Source organism: Pimephales promelas, chromosome 3 (genome assembly GCF_988280905.1).
Source record: "Pimephales promelas chromosome 3, fPimPro1.hap1.1, whole genome shotgun sequence".
NCBI lineage: Eukaryota > Metazoa > Chordata > Actinopteri > Cypriniformes > Leuciscidae > Pimephales > Pimephales promelas.
The window spans coordinates 46,412,380-46,419,879 of NC_142771.1; the positions used below are offsets into that span (position 1 = coordinate 46,412,380).

The window sequence follows — 7,500 nt, forward strand, 5'->3', positions numbered from 1 at the left end:
GTTCTCAAGGTGGTATGGCCGTAAGCGAAATCCGCTGCCAAAATTGGGCTATTTGAAGAAGAAAAAAAAAGAGACTCTTTCAGGCTTTCTGAAGAAACTCAGAGAATATTTCAGGCATTTCGAGGGGAAAAAAGACAATTTAGGATTTTTGAACCATTTCATTGACTCTTTTTTTTTTTTTTTTTTTTTTATACAATAAAGCTTACAGCACCTGGTATTCCCAGGCGGTCTCCCATCCAAGTACTAACCTGGCCCGACCCTGCTTAGCTTCCGAGATCAGACGAGTTCGGGCGTTCTCAAGGTGGTATGGCCGTAAGCGAAATCTGCTGCCAAAATTGGGCTATTTGAATGGTTAGAACATTAGGGTAGTAAACTATATAAAGCTTACAGCACCTGGTATTCCCAGGCGGTCTCCCATCCAAGTACTAACCAGGCCCGACCCTGCTTAGCTTCCGAGATCAGACGAGTTCGGGCGTTCTCAAGGTGGTATGGCCGTAAGCGAAATCTGTTGCCAAAATTGGGCTATTTGAATGGTTAGAACATTAGGGTAGTAAACTATATAAAGCTTACAGCACCTGGTATTCCCAGGCGGTCTCCCATTCAAGTACTAACCAGGCCCGACCCTGCTTAGCTTCCGAGATCAGACGAGTTCGGGCGTTCTCAAGGTGGTATGGCCGTAAGCGAAATCTGCTGCCAAAATTGGGCTATTTGAATGGTTAGAACATTAGGGTAGTAAACTATATAAAGCTTACAGCACCTGGTATTCCCAGGCGGTCTCCCATCCAAGTACTAACCAGGCCCGACCCTGCTTAGCTTCCGAGATCAGACGAGTTCGGGCGTTCTCAAGGTGGTATGGCCGTAAGCGAAATCCGCTGCCAAAATTGGGCTATTTGAAGAAGAAAAAAAAAGAGACTCTTTCAGGCTTTCTGAAGAAACTCAGAGAATATTTCAGGCATTTCGAGGGGAAAAAAGACAATTTAGGATTTTTGAACCATTTCATTGACTCTTTTTTTTTTTTTTTTTTTTTTATACAATAAAGCTTACAGCACCTGGTATTCCCAGGCGGTCTCCCATCCAAGTACTAACCTGGCCCGACCCTGCTTAGCTTCCGAGATCAGACGAGTTCGGGCGTTCTCAAGGTGGTATGGCCGTAAGCGAAATCTGCTGCCAAAATTGGGCTATTTGAATGGTTAGAACATTAGGGTAGTAAACTATATAAAGCTTACAGCACCTGGTATTCCCAGGCGGTCTCCCATCCAAGTACTAACCAGGCCCGACCCTGCTTAGCTTCCGAGATCAGACGAGTTCGGGCGTTCTCAAGGTGGTATGGCCGTAAGCGAAATCTGTTGCCAAAATTGGGCTATTTGAATGGTTAGAACATTAGGGTAGTAAACTATATAAAGCTTACAGCACCTGGTATTCCCAGGCGGTCTCCCATTCAAGTACTAACCAGGCCCGACCCTGCTTAGCTTCCGAGATCAGACGAGTTCGGGCGTTCTCAAGGTGGTATGGCCGTAAGCGAAATCTGCTGCCAAAATTGGGCTATTTGAATGGTTAGAACATTAGGGTAGTAAACTATATAAAGCTTACAGCACCTGGTATTCCCAGGCGGTCTCCCATCCAAGTACTAACCAGGCCCGACCCTGCTTAGCTTCCGAGATCAGACGAGTTCGGGCGTTCTCAAGGTGGTATGGCCGTAAGCGAAATCTGCTGCCAAAATTGGGCTATTTGAATGGTTAGAACATTAGGGTAGTAAACTATATAAAGCTTACAGCACCTGGTATTCCCAGGCGGTCTCCCATTCAAGTACTAACCAGGCCCGACCCTGCTTAGCTTCCGAGATCAGACGAGTTCGGGCGTTCTCAAGGTGGTATGGCCGTAAGCGAAATCCGCTGCCAAAATTGGGCTATTTGAAGAAGAAAAAAAAAGAGACTCTTTCAGGCTTTCTGAAGAAACTCAGAGAATATTTCAGGCATTTCGAGGGGAAAAAAGACAATTTAGGATTTTTGAACCATTTCATTGACTCTTTTTTTTTTTTTTTTTTTTTAAACAATAAAGCTTACAGCACCTGGTATTCCCAGGCGGTCTCCCATCCAAGTACTAACCAGGCCCGACCCTGCTTAGCTTCCGAGATCAGACGAGTTCGGGCGTTCTCAAGGTGGTATGGCCGTAAGCGAAATCTGCTGCCAAAATTGGGCTATTTGAATGGTTAGAACATTAGGGTAGTAAACTATATAAAGCTTACAGCACCTGGTATTCCCAGGCGGTCTCCCATCCAAGTACTAACCAGGCCCGACCCTGCTTAGCTTCCGAGATCAGACGAGTTCGGGCGTTCTCAAGGTGGTATGGCCGTAAGCGAAATCTGCTGCCAAAATTGGGCTATTTGAATGGTTAGAACATTAGGGTAGTAAACTATATAAAGCTTACAGCACCTGGTATTCCCAGGCGGTCTCCCATCCAAGTACTAACCAGGCCCGACCCTGCTTAGCTTCCGAGATCAGACGAGTTCGGGCGTTCTCAAGGTGGTATGGCCGTAAGCGAAATCTGCTGCCAAAATTGGGCTATTTGAATGGTTAGAACATTAGGGTAGTAAACTATATAAAGCTTACAACACCTGGTATTCCCAGGCGGTCTCTTATCCAAGTACTAACCAGGCCCGACCCTGCTTAGCTTCCGAGATCAGACGAGTTCGGGCGTTCTCAAGGTGGTATGGCCGTAAGCGAAATCTGCTGCCAAAATTGGGCTATTTGAATGGTTAGAACATTAGGTTAGTAAACTATATAAAGCTTACAGCACCTGGTATTCCCAGGCGGTCTCCCATCCAAGTACTAACCAGGCCCGACCCTGCTTAGCTTCCGAGATCAGACGAGTTCGGGCGTTCTCAAGGTGGTATGGCCGTAAGCGAAATCCGCTGCCAAAATTGGGCTATTTGAAGAAGAAAAAAAAAGAGACTCTTTCAGGCTTTCTGAAGAAACTCAGAGAATATTTCAGGCATTTCGAGGGGAAAAAAGACAATTTAGGATTTTTGAACCATTTCATTGACTCTTTTTTTTTTTTTTTTTTTTTTAAACAATAAAGCTTACAGCACCTGGTATTCCCAGGCGGTCTCCCATCCAAGTACTAACCAGGCCCGACCCTGCTTAGCTTCCGAGATCAGACGAGTTCGGGCGTTCTCAAGGTGGTATGGCCGTAAGCGAAATCTGCTGCCAAAATTGGGCTATTTGAATGGTTAGAACATTAGGGTAGTAAACTATATAAAGCTTACAGCACCTGGTATTCCCAGGCGGTCTTCCATCCAAGTACTAACCAGGCCCGACCCTGCTTAGCTTCCGAGATCAGACGAGTTCGGGCGTTCTCAAGGTGGTATGGCCGTAAGCGAAATCTGCTGCCAAAATTGGGCTATTTGAATGGTTAGAACATTAGGGTAGTAAACTATATAAAGCTTACAGCACCTGGTATTCCCAGGCGGTCTCCCATCCAAGTACTAACCAGGCCCGACCCTGCTTAGCTTCCGAGATCAGACGAGTTCGGGCGTTCTCAAGGTGGTATGGCCGTAAGCGAAATCTGCTGCCAAAATTGGGCTATTTGAATGGTTAGAACATTAGGGTAGTAAACTATATAAAGCTTACAACACCTGGTATTCCCAGGCGGTCTCTTATCCAAGTACTAACCAGGCCCGACCCTGCTTAGCTTCCGAGATCAGACGAGTTCGGGCGTTCTCAAGGTGGTATGGCCGTAAGCGAAATCTGCTGCCAAAATTGGGCTATTTGAATGGTTAGAACATTAGGTTAGTAAACTATATAAAGCTTACAGCACCTGGTATTCCCAGGCGGTCTCCCATCCAAGTACTAACCAGGCCCGACCCTGCTTAGCTTCCGAGATCAGACGAGTTCGGGCGTTCTCAAGGTGGTATGGCCGTAAGCGAAATCCGCTGCCAAAATTGGGCTATTTGAAGAAGAAAAAAAAAGAGACTCTTTCAGGCTTTCTGAAGAAACTCAGAGAATATTTCAGGCATTTCGAGGGGAAAAAAGACAATTTAGGATTTTTGAACCATTTCATTGACTCTTTTTTTTTTTTTTTTTTTTTAAACAATAAAGCTTACAGCACCTGGTATTCCCAGGCGGTCTCCCATCCAAGTACTAACCAGGCCCGACCCTGCTTAGCTTCCGAGATCAGACGAGTTCGGGCGTTCTCAAGGTGGTATGGCCGTAAGCGAAATCTGCTGCCAAAATTGGGCTATTTGAATGGTTAGAACATTAGGGTAGTAAACTATATAAAGCTTACAGCACCTGGTATTCCCAGGCGGTCTTCCATCCAAGTACTAACCAGGCCCGACCCTGCTTAGCTTCCGAGATCAGACGAGTTCGGGCGTTCTCAAGGTGGTATGGCCGTAAGCGAAATCTGCTGCCAAAATTGGGCTATTTGAATGGTTAGAACATTAGGGTAGTAAACTATATAAAGCTTACAGCACCTGGTATTCCCAGGCGGTCTCCCATCCAAGTACTAACCAGGCCCGACCCTGCTTAGCTTCCGAGATCAGACGAGTTCGGGCGTTCTCAAGGTGGTATGGCCGTAAGCGAAATCTGCTGCCAAAATTGGGCTATTTGAATGGTTAGAACATTAGGGTAGTAAACTATATAAAGCTTACAGCACCTGGTATTCCCAGGCGGTCTCCCATCCAAGTACTAACCAGGCCCGACCCTGCTTAGCTTCCGAGATCAGACGAGTTCGGGCGTTCTCAAGGTGGTATGGCCGTAAGCGAAATCTGCTGCCAAAATTGGGCTATTTGAATGGTTAGAACATTAGGGTAGTAAACTATATAAAGCTTACAGCACCTGGTATTCCCAGGCCGTCTCCCATTCAAGTACTAACCAGGCCCGACCCTGCTTAGCTTCCGAGATCAGACGAGTTCGGGCGTTCTCAAGGTGGTATGGCCGTAAGCGAAATCCGCTGCCAAAATTGGGCTATTTGAAGAAGAAAAAAAAAGAGACTCTTTCAGGCTTTCTGAAGAAACTCAGAGAATATTTCAGGCATTTCGAGGGGAAAAAAGACAATTTAGGATTTTTGAACCATTTCATTGACTCTTTTTTTTTTTTTTTTTTTTTTATACAATAAAGCTTACAGCACCTGGTATTCCCAGGCGGTCTCCCATCCAAGTACTAACCTGGCCCGACCCTGCTTAGCTTCCGAGATCAGACGAGTTCGGGCGTTCTCAAGGTGGTATGGCCGTAAGCGAAATCTGCTGCCAAAATTGGGCTATTTGAATGGTTAGAACATTAGGGTAGTAAACTATATAAAGCTTACAGCACCTGGTATTCCCAGGCGGTCTCCCATCCAAGTACTAACCAGGCCCGACCCTGCTTAGCTTCCGAGATCAGACGAGTTCGGGCGTTCTCAAGGTGGTATGGCCGTAAGCGAAATCTGCTGCCAAAATTGGGCTATTTGAATGGTTAGAACATTAGGGTAGTAAACTATATAAAGCTTACAGCACCTGGTATTCCCAGGCGGTCTCCCATCCAAGTACTAACCAGGCCCGACCCTGCTTAGCTTCCGAGATCAGACGAGTTCGGGCGTTCTCAAGGTGGTATGGCCGTAAGCGAAATCTGCTGCCAAAATTGGGCTATTTGAATGGTTAGAACATTAGGGTAGTAAACTATATAAAGCTTACAACACCTGGTATTCCCAGGCGGTCTCTTATCCAAGTACTAACCAGGCCCGACCCTGCTTAGCTTCCGAGATCAGACGAGTTCGGGCGTTCTCAAGGTGGTATGGCCGTAAGCGAAATCTGCTGCCAAAATTGGGCTATTTGAATGGTTAGAACATTAGGTTAGTAAACTATATAAAGCTTACAGCACCTGGTATTCCCAGGCGGTCTCCCATCCAAGTACTAACCAGGCCCGACCCTGCTTAGCTTCCGAGATCAGACGAGTTCGGGCGTTCTCAAGGTGGTATGGCCGTAAGCGAAATCCGCTGCCAAAATTGGGCTATTTGAAGAAGAAAAAAAAAGAGACTCTTTCAGGCTTTCTGAAGAAACTCAGAGAATATTTCAGGCATTTCGAGGGGAAAAAAGACAATTTAGGATTTTTGAACCATTTCATTGACTCTTTTTTTTTTTTTTTTTTTTTTAAACAATAAAGCTTACAGCACCTGGTATTCCCAGGCGGTCTCCCATCCAAGTACTAACCAGGCCCGACCCTGCTTAGCTTCCGAGATCAGACGAGTTCGGGCGTTCTCAAGGTGGTATGGCCGTAAGCGAAATCTGCTGCCAAAATTGGGCTATTTGAATGGTTAGAACATTAGGGTAGTAAACTATATAAAGCTTACAGCACCTGGTATTCCCAGGCGGTCTTCCATCCAAGTACTAACCAGGCCCGACCCTGCTTAGCTTCCGAGATCAGACGAGTTCGGGCGTTCTCAAGGTGGTATGGCCGTAAGCGAAATCTGCTGCCAAAATTGGGCTATTTGAATGGTTAGAACATTAGGGTAGTAAACTATATAAAGCTTACAGCACCTGGTATTCCCAGGCGGTCTCCCATCCAAGTACTAACCAGGCCCGACCCTGCTTAGCTTCCGAGATCAGACGAGTTCGGGCGTTCTCAAGGTGGTATGGCCGTAAGCGAAATCTGCTGCCAAAATTGGGCTATTTGAATGGTTAGAACATTAGGGTAGTAAACTATATAAAGCTTACAACACCTGGTATTCCCAGGCGGTCTCTTATCCAAGTACTAACCAGGCCCGACCCTGCTTAGCTTCCGAGATCAGACGAGTTCGGGCGTTCTCAAGGTGGTATGGCCGTAAGCGAAATCTGCTGCCAAAATTGGGCTATTTGAATGGTTAGAACATTAGGTTAGTAAACTATATAAAGCTTACAGCACCTGGTATTCCCAGGCGGTCTCCCATCCAAGTACTAACCAGGCCCGACCCTGCTTAGCTTCCGAGATCAGACGAGTTCGGGCGTTCTCAAGGTGGTATGGCCGTAAGCGAAATCCGCTGCCAAAATTGGGCTATTTGAAGAAGAAAAAAAAAGAGACTCTTTCAGGCTTTCTGAAGAAACTCAGAGAATATTTCAGGCATTTCGAGGGGAAAAAAGACAATTTAGGATTTTTGAACCATTTCATTGACTCTTTTTTTTTTTTTTTTTTTTTTAAACAATAAAGCTTACAGCACCTGGTATTCCCAGGCGGTCTCCCATCCAAGTACTAACCAGGCCCGACCCTGCTTAGCTTCCGAGATCAGACGAGTTCGGGCGTTCTCAAGGTGGTATGGCCGTAAGCGAAATCTGCTGCCAAAATTGGGCTATTTGAATGGTTAGAACATTAGGGTAGTAAACTATGTAAAGCTTACAGCACCTGGTATTCCCAGGCGGTCTTCCATCCAAGTACTAACCAGGCCCGACCCTGCTTAGCTTCCGAGATCAGACGAGTTCGGGCGTTCTCAAGGTGGTATGGCCGTAAGCGAAATCTGCTGCCAAAATTGGGCTATTTGAATGGTTAGAACATT

The 7,500-nt window shown here is 46.1% G+C and overlaps 33 non-coding genes and 4 pseudogenes across 33 annotated transcripts in view; all 37 read right to left on the minus strand.

Moving 5' to 3' along the window:
* LOC148990375 (5S ribosomal RNA) overlaps nucleotides 1-26 on the minus strand; it is a 119-nt gene extending 93 nt beyond the window's left edge. The window contains exon 1 of the ribosomal RNA XR_016160787.1: nucleotides 1-26. This exon is cut by the window's left edge and continues 93 nt beyond it. This is a non-coding gene — a ribosomal RNA (5S ribosomal RNA).
* Nucleotides 27-199: 173 nt separating this feature from the next.
* Nucleotides 200-318, minus strand: LOC148990376 (5S ribosomal RNA). The gene has a single exon (XR_016168071.1). It is a non-coding gene; the product is annotated as a 5S ribosomal RNA (ribosomal RNA).
* A 63-nt stretch (nucleotides 319-381) lies between these two features.
* LOC148990377 (5S ribosomal RNA) lies at nucleotides 382-500 on the minus strand. Its single transcript, XR_016156844.1, has one exon. It is a non-coding gene; the product is annotated as a 5S ribosomal RNA (ribosomal RNA).
* A 63-nt stretch (nucleotides 501-563) lies between these two features.
* LOC148990378 (5S ribosomal RNA) lies at nucleotides 564-682 on the minus strand. The gene has a single exon (XR_016160788.1). It is a non-coding gene; the product is annotated as a 5S ribosomal RNA (ribosomal RNA).
* Nucleotides 683-745: 63 nt separating this feature from the next.
* LOC148990379 (5S ribosomal RNA) lies at nucleotides 746-864 on the minus strand. Its single transcript, XR_016156845.1, has one exon. It is a non-coding gene; the product is annotated as a 5S ribosomal RNA (ribosomal RNA).
* Nucleotides 865-1,037: 173 nt separating this feature from the next.
* Nucleotides 1,038-1,156, minus strand: LOC148990380 (5S ribosomal RNA). Its single transcript, XR_016168082.1, has one exon. It is a non-coding gene; the product is annotated as a 5S ribosomal RNA (ribosomal RNA).
* A 63-nt stretch (nucleotides 1,157-1,219) lies between these two features.
* Nucleotides 1,220-1,338, minus strand: LOC148990381 (5S ribosomal RNA). Its single transcript, XR_016156846.1, has one exon. It is a non-coding gene; the product is annotated as a 5S ribosomal RNA (ribosomal RNA).
* Nucleotides 1,339-1,401: 63 nt separating this feature from the next.
* On the minus strand, nucleotides 1,402-1,520 carry LOC148990382 (5S ribosomal RNA). The gene has a single exon (XR_016160789.1). It is a non-coding gene; the product is annotated as a 5S ribosomal RNA (ribosomal RNA).
* A 63-nt stretch (nucleotides 1,521-1,583) lies between these two features.
* On the minus strand, nucleotides 1,584-1,702 carry LOC148990383 (5S ribosomal RNA). Its single transcript, XR_016156847.1, has one exon. It is a non-coding gene; the product is annotated as a 5S ribosomal RNA (ribosomal RNA).
* A 63-nt stretch (nucleotides 1,703-1,765) lies between these two features.
* LOC148990384 (5S ribosomal RNA) lies at nucleotides 1,766-1,884 on the minus strand. The gene has a single exon (XR_016160790.1). It is a non-coding gene; the product is annotated as a 5S ribosomal RNA (ribosomal RNA).
* Nucleotides 1,885-2,056: 172 nt separating this feature from the next.
* On the minus strand, nucleotides 2,057-2,175 carry LOC148990385 (5S ribosomal RNA). Its single transcript, XR_016156848.1, has one exon. It is a non-coding gene; the product is annotated as a 5S ribosomal RNA (ribosomal RNA).
* A 63-nt stretch (nucleotides 2,176-2,238) lies between these two features.
* LOC148990386 (5S ribosomal RNA) lies at nucleotides 2,239-2,357 on the minus strand. The gene has a single exon (XR_016156849.1). It is a non-coding gene; the product is annotated as a 5S ribosomal RNA (ribosomal RNA).
* A 63-nt stretch (nucleotides 2,358-2,420) lies between these two features.
* On the minus strand, nucleotides 2,421-2,539 carry LOC148990387 (5S ribosomal RNA). Its single transcript, XR_016156850.1, has one exon. It is a non-coding gene; the product is annotated as a 5S ribosomal RNA (ribosomal RNA).
* A 63-nt stretch (nucleotides 2,540-2,602) lies between these two features.
* On the minus strand, nucleotides 2,603-2,721 carry LOC148990388 (5S ribosomal RNA; annotated as a pseudogene).
* A 63-nt stretch (nucleotides 2,722-2,784) lies between these two features.
* Nucleotides 2,785-2,903, minus strand: LOC148990389 (5S ribosomal RNA). The gene has a single exon (XR_016156852.1). It is a non-coding gene; the product is annotated as a 5S ribosomal RNA (ribosomal RNA).
* Nucleotides 2,904-3,076: 173 nt separating this feature from the next.
* On the minus strand, nucleotides 3,077-3,195 carry LOC148990390 (5S ribosomal RNA). Its single transcript, XR_016156853.1, has one exon. It is a non-coding gene; the product is annotated as a 5S ribosomal RNA (ribosomal RNA).
* Nucleotides 3,196-3,258: 63 nt separating this feature from the next.
* On the minus strand, nucleotides 3,259-3,377 carry LOC148990391 (5S ribosomal RNA). The gene has a single exon (XR_016161733.1). It is a non-coding gene; the product is annotated as a 5S ribosomal RNA (ribosomal RNA).
* A 63-nt stretch (nucleotides 3,378-3,440) lies between these two features.
* On the minus strand, nucleotides 3,441-3,559 carry LOC148990392 (5S ribosomal RNA). The gene has a single exon (XR_016156854.1). It is a non-coding gene; the product is annotated as a 5S ribosomal RNA (ribosomal RNA).
* Nucleotides 3,560-3,622: 63 nt separating this feature from the next.
* Nucleotides 3,623-3,741, minus strand: LOC148990393 (5S ribosomal RNA; annotated as a pseudogene).
* Nucleotides 3,742-3,804: 63 nt separating this feature from the next.
* Nucleotides 3,805-3,923, minus strand: LOC148990394 (5S ribosomal RNA). The gene has a single exon (XR_016156855.1). It is a non-coding gene; the product is annotated as a 5S ribosomal RNA (ribosomal RNA).
* A 172-nt stretch (nucleotides 3,924-4,095) lies between these two features.
* On the minus strand, nucleotides 4,096-4,214 carry LOC148990395 (5S ribosomal RNA). Its single transcript, XR_016156856.1, has one exon. It is a non-coding gene; the product is annotated as a 5S ribosomal RNA (ribosomal RNA).
* Nucleotides 4,215-4,277: 63 nt separating this feature from the next.
* Nucleotides 4,278-4,396, minus strand: LOC148990396 (5S ribosomal RNA). Its single transcript, XR_016161734.1, has one exon. It is a non-coding gene; the product is annotated as a 5S ribosomal RNA (ribosomal RNA).
* Nucleotides 4,397-4,459: 63 nt separating this feature from the next.
* On the minus strand, nucleotides 4,460-4,578 carry LOC148990397 (5S ribosomal RNA). Its single transcript, XR_016156857.1, has one exon. It is a non-coding gene; the product is annotated as a 5S ribosomal RNA (ribosomal RNA).
* Nucleotides 4,579-4,641: 63 nt separating this feature from the next.
* On the minus strand, nucleotides 4,642-4,760 carry LOC148990398 (5S ribosomal RNA). The gene has a single exon (XR_016156858.1). It is a non-coding gene; the product is annotated as a 5S ribosomal RNA (ribosomal RNA).
* A 63-nt stretch (nucleotides 4,761-4,823) lies between these two features.
* On the minus strand, nucleotides 4,824-4,942 carry LOC148990399 (5S ribosomal RNA). The gene has a single exon (XR_016163802.1). It is a non-coding gene; the product is annotated as a 5S ribosomal RNA (ribosomal RNA).
* A 173-nt stretch (nucleotides 4,943-5,115) lies between these two features.
* LOC148990400 (5S ribosomal RNA) lies at nucleotides 5,116-5,234 on the minus strand. Its single transcript, XR_016168093.1, has one exon. It is a non-coding gene; the product is annotated as a 5S ribosomal RNA (ribosomal RNA).
* A 63-nt stretch (nucleotides 5,235-5,297) lies between these two features.
* LOC148990401 (5S ribosomal RNA) lies at nucleotides 5,298-5,416 on the minus strand. Its single transcript, XR_016156859.1, has one exon. It is a non-coding gene; the product is annotated as a 5S ribosomal RNA (ribosomal RNA).
* A 63-nt stretch (nucleotides 5,417-5,479) lies between these two features.
* On the minus strand, nucleotides 5,480-5,598 carry LOC148990402 (5S ribosomal RNA). Its single transcript, XR_016156860.1, has one exon. It is a non-coding gene; the product is annotated as a 5S ribosomal RNA (ribosomal RNA).
* Nucleotides 5,599-5,661: 63 nt separating this feature from the next.
* On the minus strand, nucleotides 5,662-5,780 carry LOC148990403 (5S ribosomal RNA; annotated as a pseudogene).
* Nucleotides 5,781-5,843: 63 nt separating this feature from the next.
* LOC148990404 (5S ribosomal RNA) lies at nucleotides 5,844-5,962 on the minus strand. The gene has a single exon (XR_016156861.1). It is a non-coding gene; the product is annotated as a 5S ribosomal RNA (ribosomal RNA).
* A 173-nt stretch (nucleotides 5,963-6,135) lies between these two features.
* Nucleotides 6,136-6,254, minus strand: LOC148990405 (5S ribosomal RNA). Its single transcript, XR_016156863.1, has one exon. It is a non-coding gene; the product is annotated as a 5S ribosomal RNA (ribosomal RNA).
* Nucleotides 6,255-6,317: 63 nt separating this feature from the next.
* LOC148990406 (5S ribosomal RNA) lies at nucleotides 6,318-6,436 on the minus strand. The gene has a single exon (XR_016161735.1). It is a non-coding gene; the product is annotated as a 5S ribosomal RNA (ribosomal RNA).
* Nucleotides 6,437-6,499: 63 nt separating this feature from the next.
* LOC148990407 (5S ribosomal RNA) lies at nucleotides 6,500-6,618 on the minus strand. The gene has a single exon (XR_016156864.1). It is a non-coding gene; the product is annotated as a 5S ribosomal RNA (ribosomal RNA).
* A 63-nt stretch (nucleotides 6,619-6,681) lies between these two features.
* Nucleotides 6,682-6,800, minus strand: LOC148990408 (5S ribosomal RNA; annotated as a pseudogene).
* Nucleotides 6,801-6,863: 63 nt separating this feature from the next.
* LOC148990409 (5S ribosomal RNA) lies at nucleotides 6,864-6,982 on the minus strand. Its single transcript, XR_016156865.1, has one exon. It is a non-coding gene; the product is annotated as a 5S ribosomal RNA (ribosomal RNA).
* A 173-nt stretch (nucleotides 6,983-7,155) lies between these two features.
* Nucleotides 7,156-7,274, minus strand: LOC148990410 (5S ribosomal RNA). Its single transcript, XR_016156866.1, has one exon. It is a non-coding gene; the product is annotated as a 5S ribosomal RNA (ribosomal RNA).
* Nucleotides 7,275-7,337: 63 nt separating this feature from the next.
* LOC148990411 (5S ribosomal RNA) lies at nucleotides 7,338-7,456 on the minus strand. The gene has a single exon (XR_016161736.1). It is a non-coding gene; the product is annotated as a 5S ribosomal RNA (ribosomal RNA).
* Between the last annotated feature and the right edge of the window lie 44 nt (nucleotides 7,457-7,500).